General features: G+C 37.3%; 1 protein-coding gene across 4 annotated transcripts in view; it reads right to left on the reverse strand.

The window, feature by feature from the left end:
* LOC124613906 (ras guanyl-releasing protein 3-like) overlaps nucleotides 1-17,043 on the reverse strand; it is a 423,950-nt gene that overhangs the window by 77,948 nt on the left and 328,959 nt on the right. The gene's annotated exons all lie outside the window — the stretch shown is intronic.

Here is a 17,043-nt window from a genome sequence, read left to right on the forward strand (position 1 = left end):
AGTAATAACTGAAAGTCACCCACTTTGTTCCTCATCACACACATTTGTACGTACATCTTTAAAAGCTCTCCCTCACTTCTGTACCATCCCATCACTCACACTGTTTTCTCCATATAATTAATTAACCTGATGATGAATTTTGGCTGCTTTCATACCTTTAGCACTAATAAAATAAATTGCAGTGTGTGTTTCACAGTCGGCAGGATTTTCAATTGGAGAAGGCATTTAAAATACTCACAAATAAATGTAAATACATCAGATCAGTCTGTAATTGGCATCTGTGACTTGTCAACAGAGTGTGGTACACAGTGTGCATGTGCCAAATGCTGACTGCAGCACTGCAGCAGCAGAATTTAAAAATGATACGTACTTTAAAAACACATCTCATATTTGATTATTATTGTCAGTGTGATTGCTATTACTATAATTTCATTAAGAGTAAAGAGTTGAAACTAGCTGTCAGTATCTGTTTAAGTACAAGCAGAAGATCAAATGTTGGCCGTAATTATTTTTCAACTCAGGTTTTCAGCTTCACAAAGGAGAACTACTAGAACTATAATTTTTTAATATCAGTGTGATATATGTTAATGTATTATAATGACTTCTCAGTTTGCATGCAGCTGAAGGTTAGTTAGTTTGGATTAGTGTGGAGGGTCTGAGTGGGACAGCAGAAGCCTGCAATCTAAAATGACTAGAATTTCTATTTTTATTGCTGCAGCATGCGCACAATAAATTCCTCAATCAGTCAGGTTGTTTGAAATGGGTTAAATAAATTGCAGTGTATCATAGAAAAGTATTACAGTAGGACATAAAATGGATGTTAATGTATTGTATCTGTCAGACTGACATGTAAACATAGAAATACAGAAATTGAATAGTGAGGACGAAATTAGCAGTTTATTTCTATAGGAGACATACAGAGAAAGGAGAAGTTTGGCATGCATGTTTAAAAAACCACAAATTCAAATCTATAAAATAATATATTTCATTATTATAATAAATTTTCTGAACTATCAGTCACAAAGAAGGAAAGATAAATGTATGCAGATTTTTAATATTAATTCACTGTTAACACCAGAGTTGTGAAGAACCATGGCATAATTATTTATTTATGCATATATTTCACTAACCAGGCACACTGAGTAAGTTGACTTCATAAAATGAGTAACAAATGAACAGGGCATAATAATAATAATAATTATTATTATTATTATTATAGTTATAATAATAATGCTAATAAAATACAGCAGTGACCATACAATATTTCAGTAATGCCAGTCTAATTAATATACTGTTAACTAATATCCACATTACATCTATCTATTGAAAATGAACAATGATGTCTAACAGAAATATATGTCAAAAAACAAAGAAGATGTGACTTACCAAACGAAAGCACTGGCAGGTTGATAGAAACACAAACAAACACAAACATACACACAAAATTCTAGCTTTTGCAACCAACGACTGCTTGATCAGGAAAGAGGGAAGGAGGGAAGGAGAGGGAAAGACAAAAGGATATGGGTTTTATGGGAGAGGGTAAGGAGTCATTCCAATCCCGGGAGCGGAAAGACTTACCTTAGGGGGGAAAAAGGACAGGTATACACTCGCGTACACACACGTATCCATCCGCACATACACAGACACAAGCAGACATTTGTCAGTGTCAACAATACAGAAGGATTCAAATCTAGAAAAGAAGTTGATAGGTCTGGAGGAGAGTGAGAAATTATTGAGTAAGGCAGTAGGTGATGTGTGAAAATGAAACCAGAAATAATAGGCATGAGTTAAGCATGACAGTATTGTCATTGTGATAGAGATACTGGTTCTCTGTTGGACAACAGGCAGACAAGTGGGATGCATAGAGAGACTACAATAATGCTAACAGGTAAAGCTTTAATATCTTATATAGTCAGTGCTTTTGGGTGAGACAGCTTACTGGGTAGTTTTTTCAAGAGCTGTATGGCTTAAATGTAGAAAGAATTAGTGTTATGCACAAGTACAACCAAGATATTGGATGTACAAGATACTGGATTGTAGTTATGGAGTCATGGCAGGTATTTGACATGCAAGAAGATGTATGAGGGGCACTAGTGCCTAAGAAACCAATGATGAAAGCAAGCTATCCAGCTGTATCCATCCCAGCTGGCCACAGGAATATCTGGCATGAACAAGCAACCAAATGTACACACCAATCTTATGCAAACATTCGTGGGTAGCTTGACTCATCAGGAGTTTTCACTATTTGTTTTGTTTTGAACTACATCATAGTAGTACAGATTTGACACAACTAAAGACTGAACTAAGTTTTGTTCATTTTTGAGTGAAAATATTATTCTAAATTTTGGCAAGAGAGATAGTCCCTGCATGCTGTAACAGTCTGTACTTCTCTGTTTAAGTGCTCATTTAACACTGATATCTTTTACTGCTTTATGACAGGATCACTGGGTAGCATAAGGAGTGTAGGACAAAAATGTCACTGCCTAGCTTTTGGTGTGATGTGAGGATCTCAGTTTAGAGTTTGGTTTAAGACACAAGTTTTTGCCCTTCATGATACTGAATGATACATATCATACCTGATATGGCAGCACCAATGTTCATAGGACTTACAGTTGAATACAGCTGGATGTCATCTGCACATAGCTGTGGCAGTTACAAGAATTTAGTACGGATGAAAGATCATTGATATACAGCCAGAAAAGCAATGGACCAAGGACTGACCTCATTTTTCTTTGATGACTTCTCCAACCAATAAACAACTTGAAGGCACCATCTACAAACAAGTCCATGCTATGGCAATGGGCACCAGCAGGGCACCATCCAATGCCAATAGGACCACTGAGAAACCCTACCTAACCGGAATCCCAAACCTCTCACCTGGTTCAAATTCATTGATGTTTACATAAAGACACTCTATCCACATTCCTCCAGAACCGCAACATCTTCTCTCTGATTCACTTCATTTGGTTCTCCTCAGTCCAACAAACCACCTTTCTTTCTGTTGATCTCCACCTCAAAGATGGCTACATCAGTACCCCCATCCATGTCAAATGTACCATCCACCAGCAATACCTCCACTTTGACAGCTGCTACCCATTCCATACCAAGAAGTCCCTTCCATACAACGTAGCCACTCATGGCCATTACATCTGTAGCGACGAGTAGTCCCTTTCCAAATATACCAAGGGTCTCACTGAGGCCTTCACAGACTAAAAGTGCCCTCTCAGTGTTGTACAGAAACAGATCTCCTGTGCCTTATCTCTCCAGTCACCCACCAACTCCCAGAATCCCACCATCTGGTCACAAAGGAGCATTTCTCTCATGACTCAGTACCACCAAGGACTGGAGCAACTGAAGTAATTCTCTGCCGGGGTTTGGACACCTTCTTGTTGTACCCTGAAATGAGAAATGTCCTACCTGCTATCCTTCCCATCCCTCCCACAGTGGTGTTCCACTGCCCACTGAACCTATACAATATCCTCATCTATCCATACTCTACACCCACTCGAAACCCCTTGCCTCATGTCTCATATCCCTGTAATAGACCCCGATGCAAGATCTGTCCCCTACATCTTCCCACTACTACCTACTTCACTCCAGTCACAAGCATTGCCTATCCCATCAAGGGCAGGTCTACTTGTAAAGTAGTCAAGTGATCTATTAGCTAAGAACAGACACTATATAACTAACAAGTTCACCTATATAACTAACGAGCTATCTGTCTGTTTGAATGGCCACTGACAAACTTTGCCAAGAGACAGCTGGACCACCAAGTTGCTGAGCATACTGCCTGCACCATCTTGATCATTCCTATCAGCCTTTCTGAGTTGCGCAGGTCAGAACTCTACCTGTAATATAGTGGCCATTGCCGTAAGCTCCATAGCCTCAACCTCCATTAGTCTCTGTCCTTCACCCACTTATCCCCTTCCCTGCTCCCACTCCAACACTACACAGCCAATACACCAATACACCCAGTCTCCTTACTTCTCTCCTTTTCCACTCTCTTCCCCTCCTCCCTCCCCTGCCTCCCCTCCCCCCCTCTAAACTCCTGACGCATCTACCTGCCCTTCTCTGTCTCCACCATGTCCCTGTATGCTCTTGCAAGCAGCAGTTTACTGACCCCCACCCCTAAACTGCTATCCCTCCCCCGCCTTGCCCCAGCCTCCTCCTTGCCCCCACCACCCAACCACCACCCAAACTGCTTCTTCCATCATGCACAATTGCTTGCAAAGACAATGGTTATGAGTGTGTGAGCTGTACTTGCATGGATGTGTGTGTGTGTGTTGCCAGTTTTATAAGAAGGCCTTTTGGCCAAAAGCTCACTTGATTAGCAGTCTTTTTGTTGTCTCTGTCTGTGATACAGTATCTCCACTACATGGTGAGTAGCTGTCTGTCCTTTTCATAATAATGTCAGTAAGTTTTTAAGGCAGGTATTGAACCACCACTATATGACAAATTCTGGTGTTTCACTTCTGTAATACATCAAAATCAACAACAGTGTTAAAATATTCAGTTCTCACCTGCCCCAAGCATATATGACTAATGCACTTTCTGTGCTGTGGTGTTTCTAGTTGCCTGAATGATATTTATCACAGATGTTTTATGTTTTAAGGCAGTTCATCAGTAGTTCATTAACCGTCTATTCCAAGGGATTAGATATTGGCAAAAATATGTCAATCATCCTGTAACTGTCTTTTGATTTTAGTTACATTCTTAGGTACTGGCTGAATTAAGCTTTATTTCCAATCTGTTGTAGATGTACTACTAAGAAGAGAGAGATTAAAGTTGGTTGTAAGTATTAGAGTAATAATATCATCAACATTTTCATCAAATTTATGCTCACTCTATCAGTACCTGCTATTCCAAAAGAAATTCTCGTGTTTCTGCATGTAGAAATATATTTTAAGAAAAACACCTCTGTCACAAAGGTTCTATCTATTGGCTTATAATTTACTGTTAACAAACTGAGATCTGATTCTTCAGTTTCTTCAGGTGTATTGTGTCCAACAGGCACAATATTTTAGTGATCAACCATGTGACCATAATCAGGTGTGCTGATGAACTGAGTTCCTGTGGACCCACTGTAGACTTATACCCCCTTTGTGAAAGCCATTCTGTTTGCGGTCCACACCCAAGGTCATGCATTGGCAGACAAGGATGCAGTTGCATCAGCATCTGTGGCTGGCGATGCACAGCAGGGATCCTGGCTGCAGTAACATGGATGTAGTTACTCTGGTCACCATAGCTGCCAGAATGTTTTTGCAGAGAGGTTTTTCTCTGGTGCTCAATGGCCTCTCTAATGACTGTGTCCAGCATTTTGAAGTTCATACTAAAATTCTGGTACATTCATATTCCATTGCATGAGTCTTGGCCAAACAATGCCTATGACTGCTGACTTTCTGGGATACATTAGTTGAGTGTGCCACTGGTGCTCCTGGTGTTAATCTACAGTGGTGCTCAGTATTTGTCCAATATATGTTTTGCACCTTTGGCACAGAATCTGATGAGCCTCAGAATTGCATCAATTGAGGTCATCTTTTACATTTCCAGGAACTATTTAAACTACATTTACAGCTGGTCAATAAATTTAATTCTTGTGGTTGCCAGTAAACACTATCTGTCTATACCCATTCATCCTAGTTGTTAACAGTGTGGTGTGTGAAATGTCAGACCGAATGGACCTTGGATCCTAAGACTGCGGAGTTGAAGTGGGATGACAGTCATACCACCAAAACACTGCTGTAAATGGTGCAGGTCTGGGCAACAGTGATGACAGTGGCAGTGGCACTGCTGTATAAGTATGGCAGCAGCATTCACACAACAGTCAACTGCATGGCAATGGCAGAGGAGATTCTGTCAAAAGCTCATGAGCAGTAAACCACTTGACATGGCTTGAAACCTGAGAATATCTTGTTAAGAATGGACCTCAGTTCAGGACATGATTTTAGGACACCATTAATATATTCAAGACCAGGATAGTACTGAGTGACAAGAGCTGTACTCCTAAGTTATTTTTTGGAGGGACTGGCATCACCAGAATTTGATGTGATGGCCCAAGAAATCTGCTTTTGAACTAGACTGATACGATAATTACATACAGTGAAGGCTGAGGTGAGAATGGTAGTGTTTTGCAGTAAAAGAGTCTGCATCTGATCAAATAATGCCAATACTGTATGGGGGGAATGTTTGACATGAAAAGGTCAGCAACTGTTGAATTGTAACTACCATTGTTTGTTTATAGATTTCATGTGAACAGAAGTGTATAGCTGGCTCTCTGTGAGGATGAGATCAACATTGAGGAAAGTGGCATGAGATTCAAAATAGGAACTTGTGAAATTTAATTGGGAGAATGTATTTAGAGATTCCAAAAATTTCAAGAGGTCAACTTCACTGTGAGTCCATTTGGTAAAGATGTCATCAATTATCTAAACCAAACCAGGGGCTGAGGACTTACAGATCCCAGGAGAGGCCCCTCCCTGATCTGTTTGTATGTCTGACTCTCAGAGGGATACGGTCTTGCGAATGCAGATGGCTCCTTCCTATGACAACCTTCTCATGGGTCACATTGAGGTGACTTCCCTGGGATCCATAAGTCTTCAGCCTCAGGTTTGGTTTGGTTTAGATGCATTAACAACATCTTCACCATAAGGACTCATGGTGAGGCTGACATATTGAAATTTTTTGAAATCTCTAAATACATTCTCCCAATTTAAATTCATAAGTTCCTATTCTGAGTCTCATGCCACTTTCCTTGATGTTGACCTCATCCTCACTGATTATCAGCTATGCTTCTCTGTCCACATCAAACATACAAACCAACAATAGTACATAACATTTTCACAGTTGCCATCCTTTTCCAGTCAAACATTCCACACCATACAGCCTTGGCATTCAAGACAAATGTATTTGTTCAGATGCAGACTCTTTACAACGACACACCATTATCATCACCTCAGTCTTTACTGTACATAATTATCCCACCAGTCTCGTTCAAAAGCAGGTTTTCCATGCCATCATATCAAGTTCTGGTAGTACCGATCCATCCAAAAACAGCTTAGGAGTACACCTCTTGTCACTTAATACTATTCTGATCCTGAACTAAAATCAAACCCTGAAATGAGGTCCATTACCTCTGAAATTTTTCCCATGACACCTAGAATAGCTTTTTGCCCCCTGCTCCCCCCTCTCCAACACCTCCACCCCAATATCCATAATATCCTGGTCGAGGTCTTTGCTCCTTTTGCACCCATTTCCCTACCCCATCAGGCCTACCCCTGCGACTGTCCTGGCTGTAAGACTTTCCCAATGCACCCTCCTACCACCATCTTTCCCAAACCAATAACTGGCAAAAAAAAATACTATTGCAGGGAATTGGCCTATGACACATACCATATGCTGTGTAAAGACTGTTTGGGCTTTTTAATTGGTATGACTACCACCAAGTTATCAGTTAAGACGAATGGCTACAGGAGATGGCATTCACTGGCAACACACTTAATCCTATAGCAGAGTATTCTCTACAACCTGTTACAACCTGTCAGTCACACCTTGATGTCTGTTTCACCACATTAGTCATTGAGATTCTCCCACTTGACACCAGTTTCTCACAACTCCACAGGAGGGACTGGCAATACAACATGTGCTTATGTCTCTTGCCACCCACCTGGCCTAAATGTATGTTAATTTCTGCGGCCTCAGCATTTCTTTTCATTAACAATGACTTTTCTTCTCTCTCTTTTATTTTTCTGTATCTTATTTTCCAACCTCCGTGCCCCCCCCCCCCCCACCCCCCCCCACCCCCACCCCCACCTATAAAGCTTTCCACTCTTATTGACTCTCGCATCTTGTGTGATTTTTTTCAGCAAACTATGCCATGTTTATTATACTATCTTCCACCTTTTAGTCTTCACGTTTTCAAATCTTGTCTGGTGCAGGCGCATATAATCAATCTTCCAGAACGTCTCCCCTCACCCTTGATCCTGGGTGACTTTTCCTTAACTCTCCCTATTTCCTAAACCTTGCCAGTCCTTTTCTTTCATCTCTTTTCCTTTCCCCTCAACCCTTCTGCTAGAAGGAGCCACTGGCTTGGAAAGCTTGTGCATTTTCCATATCTTTTATATGTGCCTTCTCCTGTCACTGCTTGCTGTGTAGATTTTTTATCCACCCAGTTATGTTAGATGTCTGTCTGAGATTCATTGAAAGGATATTAAGAAAATGTAACTCATCTGTGAAAGAAGAGGCTTACAAAACACTTGTTTGACTGATTCTTGAGTATTGCTTATTAATCTGGGCACATCACCAGGCTGGATAAACAGAAGAGGAAGAAGATTCAGCACTTTATCACAGGTTTGCTTATTGTGAGAGCATATGAACATGCACAACTGATTCCATTGGCAGATGTTGCAAGAAGGCATTGTGTATCATTGAGAGGTTTACTGTCATACCTGTATTTCTGAGAGTGTGCATTCCAGAAAAAGTCAGGCAGTATACTACTCCACCCCCATGTATATATTGTCATATGACAGCAACAAGAAAATAAGAGAAATTAGATTCGTACAGAGGTTTACCAATGATTATTCTTCCCCTACACCATTCACAAATGAAAAAGAAGAGGGGGAAATGATAATGATACCACCCCCCCCCCCCCCCCCCCGTCAGACCCCATAAGGGGGCTTTCCGAGTGCAGCATTGCTTTCCTGGTGCCTATGTTATTTTTCTTTCAGAAGCTTCTGGTTCATGGATTAGCAACACACAGTCTCCAGCAGGTGCTGGTATGTTTTTAGATTATGTCCAACCAAAACCTGGGTTACTCCAGAAGTGTTGATATCAACTGACTTTATAAATACCATGGTGATAATGTTCCTTTAAACAATATGTTTTGTATTAAGAATGTGGTGACCTCAAAGCCTTGACTCATGCACTTAAAAATATGTGCTGGAAACAGAAGAAAATCCCCTGTGAATGGGTTCAATCCCATCTCTGGCCATCCTGATTTAGGTTTTCCATGATTTCCCTAAATCGTTTCAGGCAAATGCCGAGATGGTTCCTTTGAAAGGGAACGGCCGATTTCCTTCCCAATCCTTCCCTAACCTGAGCTTGCGCTCCGTCTCTAATGACCTCATTGTCGACGGGACGTTAAACACTAACCACCACCACCACCCCTGTGAACGGAGTGAGGGACAAAATTAGATTGGTCTATTAGAGGCAATTGGTTAGATGAAAACAGGTTTAAAATGCATGGAAGTATTATAACACCACGCCACTTAGAAGAAGACTAAAATGGTTGCTGTAAAGCTCCTGCATGCATAGATGCAATCTTTATCAAAAGGAAAAAAAAGCGGACTTAATTGTAAAACATACACTTTATGTGTTAACTACACCAAGGCATTTGACAGGGTGAGATAAAGTAGGCTGTAGAAAATTGATTGCCAGAACATCAGATGCAAGTTTTTAAAAGTCAATACTAGTACACCATTATTCTGTTAGGTAATTCTAGTGCAGAGACCATCTTATGTATAATAAGCAATCAAGATCTTAGACCAGGTTACTTCCTACCCCGGGTCCTATTCATTCTGTGCTTAAACAACAAGGTGAAAAAAGGGAAAGCAGTACCTCCTCTGTCCATAGATCTAACAACGTAAAGCTATAATGTGTTACTCTTTCCTGATGAGTGTGGTGTTATCACTTCCCCTGGAGATAACTTACAGAAACCAGTTCATCTAATGCATAATGTAGTGAAAACATACAACTACAAAATCATGAAACTAAAACTAAAGTTATAGTCTTTAAGGGAAATTAAATTATAAGAATACTAATATGCTTAGATCAAGAGAAAGTTAACTAGTTTCTCACAGCAAGGTGGAATGGTTCCACTTGCTATAATAATGCCTCTCCCCATATTATTCATTAAAGAAGCAATGTATATACTACAACTAGCTTAGTGCCCACTGCTTCAGTCATGATGTAGACTGTATGGTCTGCACAGTTAATTTTTTTCTTTAATCAGTTTATGTTTTTCACAAAATTTTCACATTAATTAAAGCAATAGGAGGATGGTCTTTTCCAAATGTACTTCTACCCAAAAAAAATGATTCTAGTAGTTGGAGTCAGGCCTTCATTAATCCTTAGATTAGATTAGATTAGATTCAGTTTTCATTCCATAGACCCAAAAAATGAGATGATTCTCATGGGTGTGGAATATGTCAAAGTATAATAAAAAACATAAAACATTTGAATACAATACTTACTATCCTGGTCAATTGTCAGGAGATTGTCAAAATAGGTGAATACATCGCAGTTAACTGGCACTGCTAATGTTTACAGAATAAATACACTTTCAGAATGAAAAATAGTTATGCACTTTTAATAAATTTATCACTCATAAAATACCTAATCTTGACTGTTGTGACCAAGTGCTGTCAAAACTGAAATCTAACAGAAATTTTTACTTAAGCTGGCCTAACAGCCCTTGTTAAGATATTCATCTATAGAGTAAAAGAAGTTGCCTATCAAAAAGTCTTTCAAACTCTGTTTAAACTCTGCTTTTTCTTAAACCAAGTTTTTAATGGTTGCTGGAAATTTATTGAAAATCTACTGAGTACTGGACCCCTTTCTGGACCAAGGTAAGTGATTTTAGGTCTTTATGTAGATTGTTTTTATTCCTAGAATTGATACTGTATATTGAGCTATTGGCTGGAAACAGAGATATATTACATGCAACACATTTCATTGAGGAATAAGTATGCTGAGAAGCAGTGGTTAGTATACAAAGTTCCTTGAACATGTTTCTAAGCAATGCTCTTGAATTTTCACCACGACTGATTCTTATTACACACTTTTGAATGCTAATAACATTTGCTCAGTTTGATGAGTTACCCCAGAATATGATCACATATGACACAATAGAATGAAAGTAAGCAAATTATGCAGGTTTTTTTTTTATATTTATATCTCCACATCTGACATCATTATCACTGCAAATAAAGACTTGTTTAGGCACTTAAGCAATTCTGTGGTATGCCCTTCCCAACTGAATTTATTATCGAGTTGTAATCCCAGAAATTTAACACTGTCAACCTGTTAAATCTGCATGTCTCCATATGTTATACACACGGTGGAAGGAAATCTCTTACAGGTTCTGAACTGCATATAATGGGTCTTATCAAAGTTTAATGGCAGTGAATTATTATGTTAGTGAAAATTTGATTAGCAGCTATTTCTAAATCTCTATTTGACTTGCTGTTTATTGCAATGTTGAGTTCTTATGATGATATTTCCATAGAAACTTTCATCACATAACACGTGTCTTTAGAAGTCAAATACCAGTTTTCATAGATTTAGATTTAAAAATGTTTTAAGATACTGCAATATTTTCTTAAAAATTTGTGTCCTCTATTTTATATACTTTGAGGCTGAATTTTCAAAAACACTGAAACATGATTTTTTTATTTCTAACTGAGGACTCCAATTCAAAACTCATAGATGTAGTTTTAAAAATAGTTTCACAATTAAATATTTTTGTATAATATTTCATCCTCTGTTTCATCCCTTAGGAACTGAATTTCCAAAAATACTGAAACAAATGTTTTTTATTTCTGTCTGAAAAATCAAATACTAATATTCATAGATGTAGCTTTAAAAATGCTTTAGTAGTTATTTAGTAATGATATACTTAAAAAAAACTTATAGTCACTATTTCAGCCCCCTAGGCATTAAATTTTCAAAAATCTTGAAATGCACATTTCTTTATTTTTGACCAAGAAATCAAATACCAATTTTCATAGTTCTGGTTTCAAAATTGCCTTAATAGCACAATATATTCCATTTTCACCACCTCAGAGGTGAAATTTCAATAAATTAATTCTTAAAAAACCTACAGGATAAATTTCATATTTCTGTCCTTAGTGGTTTGGGCTAGGCAATGATGAATCAGTCAGTCAGTCAGTCAGTCTGTCAGTCAAGACATTTCCTTTTATATACAGAGATGACACAAAATTGTTAAATTCTTATTTGTGCAGTATTTCAGTAGACTGTATTATTCACAGGATCCTTTTCAGGCTACTGATGATAAAGGTATATTTAGTTTATATGAAAACAATTTATTTAAAGAAATATTCTAAATTTATGATTCTGGCACCTGTAAGCCACGTGCATTTCAAAATCTGAGCCCACTAAAAATTGTTTGTTTCAAGACTGATGTAGCTTACTTGAATGCTCTCACTTTTCTCATTCAGAAAAACATTCTACTTTTTCCAAAAATGTTACATTTCAAAAGTTATACTTATTAAAAATTACAATATTCCAAACTACTGTATTTGAATCTTATAATTTAGTCCTGTCAAAATCCTACTGTTATAGTTTTGTAGCCACAATTTTTCTATTTTCCAAAATGTATGCCTATACTAAAATAACATGTTAGTTTATTAATCATTCAAATAGTAAAATTTAATTTTCTAGAAAATTCTTGGCAGGCTTTTGTAAATACTCGTGTATGCCAAACTTACATCACATAAACCAGAACCATTATCTATACCAGTTTAAACCAAACTACATTTCTTTATAATGTGTTTTAGTATTTTTTACCCTTGCTGTTATGAGTGGAATCCACATGCTACAAATTGAGAACTTTAGTTTAGCTGCACATTACTGTAGATCTATTATGAGAAAAGGTGGCATTGCAATATTTGCAAAAAAAAACAATGTAGTGTATAAATCTCTAGAATTAATCAAATACTGTGATGAACAGCATTTTGAGGTGTGTGGCATTGAGTTAACAGCAGACAGTGCAACAGTTATTGTACTGGCTATTTACAGGGCACCTGCTGGAAATCTGAATGAATTTATGAGACAAATAGAATCACTTCTGTCCCACCTGCATAGGAAAACTAAATCAACAATTGTTATTGGTGACTTCAATGTGGACTTCTTAACAGAAAATAGAAATAAAATGGACTTTGAACACCTGGTGTACTGTTACAACTTAGTACCAGTGGTGGACACTCCAACTAGAGTAACAGCCAGTTCTAGCACTTTAATAGAGAATGTATTTATAGATAAGGATATTTTCAATAATTTAACTGTGAAAAATATTACAAATGACCTCTCTGATTTTGAAGGGCCATTCCTCACTCTAAACCAAATAAATGTAGAAAGGAAAGAAAATTTCATTTGGAAAAACTTTAGGATTATAAATGAACACATCATTGAAAGCTTTAATCAGCAATTACAGGTAGTGGACTGGTCTCCGGTGTATGCTGCAATTGATGTTAACTCAAAATTTAACCTATTTATCAATGAAGTTACAAGTATTTTGGAAGAAACCTTTCCAAAAATGTGAGAGAGAAAACCTGTTAAAATCTGAAAACAAGATGTGGATTACTAAAGGCACCAAAGTTTCTTGTAAAACAATAAGAGAAATGTATGCAGCAGCCAAGAGATAAAATGATCCCAGTAGGAATATGTATTAAAAACTCTACAATAAAGTCCTGCATAAGACCACACAAGCAGCAAAGAACATGAGCTTGAAGACAGAATTGATTACTTGAGCAATAAAGTGAAAACTATTTGGAATTTTGTAAAGAAGGAAACAAGGAAAAGTGCACTTTGTAGTGAAATTATCCAAATAAAAAGTGAGGGTCATCTTGTTAGCACTCCAAAAATAGTTGCAGACACATTTTTTAACAGTAACAGAAAAATAGGTTTACAACACTCCATGAATCAAGCCATAAATCTTTTGGAAAGCAGGGTACCTAGCTCAGTACAACACATGAAGGTAACAACAGTCACTGTTCAAGAAATTGAAAGCATTATTAAATTTGTGAAAAGTGAAGACTCTACATGGATTGCCAATATTTCTAAGAAATTATTAAAATAATGCTGCAGCCATGTAAGTGAGTCCTTTGCCACATTTTTGATGCATCACTTATGCAAGAAGTAGCTCCAGAGATGCTTAAGTAAGCAGTTGTAAAACTGCTGTATAAGAAGGGAGATAAGATGGATGTTGCTAACTATTGGCCAATATCACAACTGACAAGTTTTTCAAAGGCTTTAGAGAAACTAATTCATGCCAGAATAGTGAAGCATCTCAGGGATCAAAATATCCTCAGTGAAAGTCAATTTGGATTTCAGAAAGGTTTGTCAACAGAAGATGCAATATTTGCATTTTCTGGCAAAGTCTTGGAATCTATCAACAAAAAACTAGAGGTGGTTGGGATTTTTTGTGACTTACCCAAAGTGTTTGACTGTGTCAGTCACCAGATTCATTTACAAAAGGCTGCACATCTTGGTATAAGTGGTTCATCAGGGAAATGGCTTGACTCATACCTGTCAAACAGGAAACAGAAAGTTGTAGTGGATAGTCAAAATGGAGTCCCGTTATCTTCAGAATGGGGTACCATCACATGTGGAGTGCCCCAAGGCTCAGTTCTGGGCCCCCTACTTTTTAATATCTTTATAAATGATCTGTCTTTCTGTACGGAATATTGTAGATTAGCCATTTTTGCTGATGACACTATACTACTTACTGATAATTCAGTAGATAAACTTGAGGAAACAGCAAATAAGATTTTAAGTGAAACAGTTAACTGGTTTAATATCAATGGCATTTCTTTAAATTACCCTAAAACAAATTACGTTCAGTTCCACACAACATTCAAAGATGAAGAAATGGCAGTAAAAATAGGTGAGCAGTTGATAACCAGGGTGGATACCTCAAAATACCTAGGCTTGCATATTGACGGCAAACTGAACTGGTGAAACCACATCCTGGATCTATGCAAAAGATTGAGTTCAACAACTTACACATGACGCATCATTTCTTCTTGTAGAAGTCAGCCTATTATGCTTATTTTCATGCCATTGTGGCATATGGAATTATATTTTGGGGTATCAGTCACTGGCTAAAAAAGTACTGTGCGCACAAAAAAGAGCCACAAGGATCATGTGTGGAGTCCATCCTACAACTACATGCAGGAATCTTTTTAAGAAACTTGAAATTCTTACATCCACTGCATAATATATATTCTCTCTGTGCTTCATAAGGAAAAAAAATCCATTTTTAAAGTGAATAGTGAGTATCATTGTCATGAGACAAGAAGAAAACATGATATCCACTATGAACATGCAAATGTAAGTATGGTACAGGAAGGAGGCCAGTTCACTGGCTGTAAGATTTTTATGGCCTTCCCTTCAAGAATTAAGTGTTTGGTAGAATATGAGCTCTTGTTTTAAAAAAGTTTAAGACAGTTCCTATTACAAGGATCATTTTATATGATAGGAAAATTCTAGAACTACAGTGTTAAGTATTTCTTGTATTGTTAAATGCAAATATGTACTCAAATCTATATTAGTATTCCTGACAATTGTTTATTGTAAACATATTTTGCAATATTTATTTTCTGTAACACTTATTATTTTGTAATATTTATTTATCATTGAAAATTAATTTTCTGTAGTAGAACCTAAGTTGCTGTTTACTGTAATATGAAATCATTTTGTTTTGTTTTTATGTGCTACCATAGATTTCTGACACATTGTATATCCTGTGATACTGCCACAACATGGATCACCGGAACAAGAAATAAATAAATAAAATAATTATGAAAAGCAAAATAGCGTTACATGTTAGTATTGCGCAATATCTGTCTTACAAATGCATTTATATAAATACTATGCACAAAGCAGTCAACACATGAACTTCTAAGCCAATGAGTGGTTAGTGCTCAATTAATCAGCTACTATATTGTTAGTCAGTGAATATTTAGTAATCTTAATGTAATATTCTATGTCAGTCAGACTGTCTTAGAGTAAATATGCAAAGTTTTTTTCAAAACAATTTGTTTGTGATGTCACTTGTAAACATTCAGTAGGCTAATGATACCCTATGTGACTTACTGACCTGCGATATTAAGTTGAAATAGTTAATAAGAATCAAGATGATCATCTGAAGTGTTTATAGACAATAAATATACATAAAGTGAAAATTAATCCCTACTTCACTGTGTACAGTCATTTTACAGCTGTTTGAATTTCCTAGTAATCATAAAGAAGAAGCAAGGTGAAAAAGAACTTCAGTGAGACTTAGGAGGCAACAGACAGGCCAGTAAAGGCACGAAGCATGAGCTACAATGAGAAGAACCTGGTACACAGAAACCCATATACAATTCTACAAGACAAGGACAGCCTAAACTCTTTTGAATGGTCATGAAGAATGGATCCCAATAGGTAATGGCTGGAGCCAAATTCAAGCTACAGAAATGAAGTTTCTGAGGGGAGTCAGAGCTTGTAGTGGATTTCTAATACAACCTGATGGGGATCCAAAACACTTGCGCAGTACTCAAAGATGGGTCACATAAGTGTTATATATGCAGTCTCCTCTATAGGTTAACTACTCTGCCTAGAATTCTTCCAAAAAACCAAAGTTGATCATTTGTCTTTCCTATTGCTTATTCCATTTCATAATGGTTTGCAGTGTTAATTTATGTGACTGTGTCAGGTCACTCACTGCTAATAATGTATTTGAACTTTACAAGAGTGTTTTCCTTACTCATAAACATTACCTCATCTTTTTTCCACATTCAGAGCAAGCTGCCATTCATCATACCAAATACAAATTCTGACTAGTCATCCTATATCCTCCTACAGTCACTCATCAGTGATGGTTTTCCCAAATGCTACATGCTTGGGCCTTTCTGGAAAGCTAGGAAATCTAAAAAAGGCTAGCTTTTTGGTGCTTTTCTTGCTTCCAAATATCTCAAGATCTCCCTGTCATGCAGTACATGTGCCTGAACTCTGCAGTGAGTTATGAACCTCTTGTAACAAAATAACAGTGTGACCCATCCTAGAATACTGATCTTGTCCAGCTGAGAATGGGCTTTCTGATCATGATGCTCAGCTAGTTATAGTATATGACATAGCTCCATTCAGTAATTCAAAACTACCTCCAAAGTTGTGTGTTCAATTAATGACTCAATAATTAGAAATTTCAGAGAAAATCCTCAGCAGTTAGACTGGGATGAGGTATACAAAGAGCCCGATGCTAATTTA

The sequence above is a fragment of the Schistocerca americana genome, chromosome 4 (assembly GCF_021461395.2).
Source record: "Schistocerca americana isolate TAMUIC-IGC-003095 chromosome 4, iqSchAmer2.1, whole genome shotgun sequence".
NCBI lineage: Eukaryota > Metazoa > Arthropoda > Insecta > Orthoptera > Acrididae > Schistocerca > Schistocerca americana.